Source organism: Macrobrachium nipponense, chromosome 39 (assembly GCF_015104395.2).
Source record: "Macrobrachium nipponense isolate FS-2020 chromosome 39, ASM1510439v2, whole genome shotgun sequence".
Taxonomy (NCBI): Eukaryota; Metazoa; Arthropoda; class Malacostraca; order Decapoda; family Palaemonidae; genus Macrobrachium; species Macrobrachium nipponense.
In genome coordinates this window covers 46,191,184-46,193,683 of record NC_061099.1, presented here as the reverse complement: position 1 = coordinate 46,193,683, position 2,500 = coordinate 46,191,184, and positions in this window count along the sequence as shown.

Below are 2,500 nucleotides of genomic sequence, written 5' to 3'. Positions count from 1 at the left end.
TATTCACTAAATCCTGCTCTTGTTCCCCACAAACGATTGCCTTTGTTTGAACCATTTCTAATCCCCCAACCTTCCATTCTTTGTTCCTCATTATCTTGATGCAATAAAACTAATCACGACGTCTTACTCGTTTATAAACACTTCAGCGAGGAACTTTTACCCATCTTCAGACCTCGATCGTTATTCTTTGTAATTAAAAAGCGCTTTTGTCGATTATAATAAACCCACTTTTTGCGCTGACGCTAATTAAGTTGTTTGTTATCAGGGGGTTTTGTTATTGTGCGGAAATTCGATTCGTTGAGCGCTTTGTCTTCGATTATTCATTCTTCTTCTTCTTTTTCTTCTTCTTCTTCTTGTGTTTCAATAAAGGAAGACGAGGTTCGTGACCTGAAGCTGATGTTATAACGGGTAAGTTCGGAAATAGCTTCCCTTGAATGTGAAATATTTCCCCTGGGTATATTATATATACATTGGAATTATATCTTGTAAGTATATTCATTGTCATTTTTATCAATTTATCGTAGGTTATTCGGCTTCACGACTACAAAAGGCACTGGATTCGGAAAGTTTGTAATGAAAAGTCAGTGGTTAAGATGGAAAAAATTCACTTTAGTATTATTTGAGGAATTTCTAAAATAGTTTGCCTTGAAAGTGATTTTTTTTATAGATGCTTAGCAATTGTTTGGTGCAATTGTATTGCATTGCAATTTCTGTTATTTTGTAGTTATTTGGCATCAGGAGTGCGAGGGGTACTGGCGCCGTGAAAACTCTGAAATATAAATGGGTTATATTGTCTTTCTCTACTTAATATTATGCAACGGGCATGGAATCTGATCTCACGTAATTTGCTTACATTTTTTTTACCAATTTTGGTAATTGGACAAATTGCAACGATACATTGTTTCCAGGGACATTGTTAAACGAGTATTAAAACTCATGAATATAAATGGGTTACACAGTCTTTTTCTATGTTAATATTATGCACGCGCATGGAATTTAACGTAATTTGCTTACATTTTTTTTTTACCAATTTTGCTAATTGGACAAATTGTAATGATACATTGGTTCTCGGGACATAGTAAAATGAATATTATAGATGACAGCATGATGAAAATAAGTTCCAGATATGCTAGATAATTGGAATACGAGAGGCCCTGCTCGATATTGCACAATATAAAGAAAGCTTCGTAGCTGTTTTGTTTTCAGAATTCCTTATGATATTGAATGAATGTTTTGGTTATGGGCGGTTTGTGTTATAACGGTGTCCTTTCCTCGTTTATTATCTTTGACAACAATTGATTAATACGATTACAAAGAGGGGATAAGTCAAAGAAACCTTACCAATTCTCACTGGACTTCCTAATAGGTTTACTGAAGCTTACTGTTAAAACGCTTATTATAATATTTTCGTAATATTAGCCACAGTAATTGACATCAAATGAATCATAATATTTTTCCTTATGAAAAATATAATTATTAATATTATGATAAATTCCTTAATTATGATTAATTCCTTAGTTGTTATATTTAGTTTCCAGTGTAGGAAGCAAGGATTCCATTTTTTTTCAAATTTTATATATTAACTTATGAATCCATTCAATTTTATACAGGCTATGAAGAACTTTTTTTTTTTTTTCAAATTCAATCCATTTAATTCCATGCAGGCTATGAGATCCCTCATTCATTCACAGTTTAAGGCCCATTAAGTCCACTAATGGCTAAGTCCTGCTGAGTAGTCCTTTCCAGAAGGCTTTTGCTCAGTGCTTCTTTAACTCGAGCTCCTTCATAATAGCGCTTTTTTGCTTGCCACTCCTTCACTAAGACAATTAAGTCTAAAGCTTCTTTTTCTTGGCTCTTCCTTCAAATTGGCGAGTATCCATTTAGGAGGTTATATATATATATATATATATATATATATATATATATATATATATATATATATTATATATATATATATATATATATATATATATATATATATGAGTTTTTATCACATGGCCGTGATTCATATACAAGCATTGAGCTACAAATGTCGTTTAATATCCAATTCGCTCTATCTCGGAATTCATATATTATCATAATATGCTAACCGAAGAGGAATTTTTTAGTTGATAATAATTTCGTCCTCTCGTGGATTCGAACCAGCGTACACAGGAGGAATCAGGACTTCAGTGACGCCTTCAAGTACGGTTCAGTTATGAAAATATTATTAAAAACTTCTTAACTTAATAGTTAAGTGGAATTTCAACACTGCCATTGTTTTCTTCGTCATGGTTTGCGAGCAGTTTTAAGTATTCACTAAATCCTGCTCTTGTTCCCCACAAACGATTTGCCTTTGTTTGAACCATTTCTAATCCCCCAACCTTCCTTTCTTTGTTCCTCATTATCTTGATGCAATAAAACTAATCACGACGTCTTACTCGTTTATAAACACTTCAAGGAGGAACTTTTACCCAATCTTCAGACCTCGATTGTTATTCTTTGTATTAAATAGCGCTTT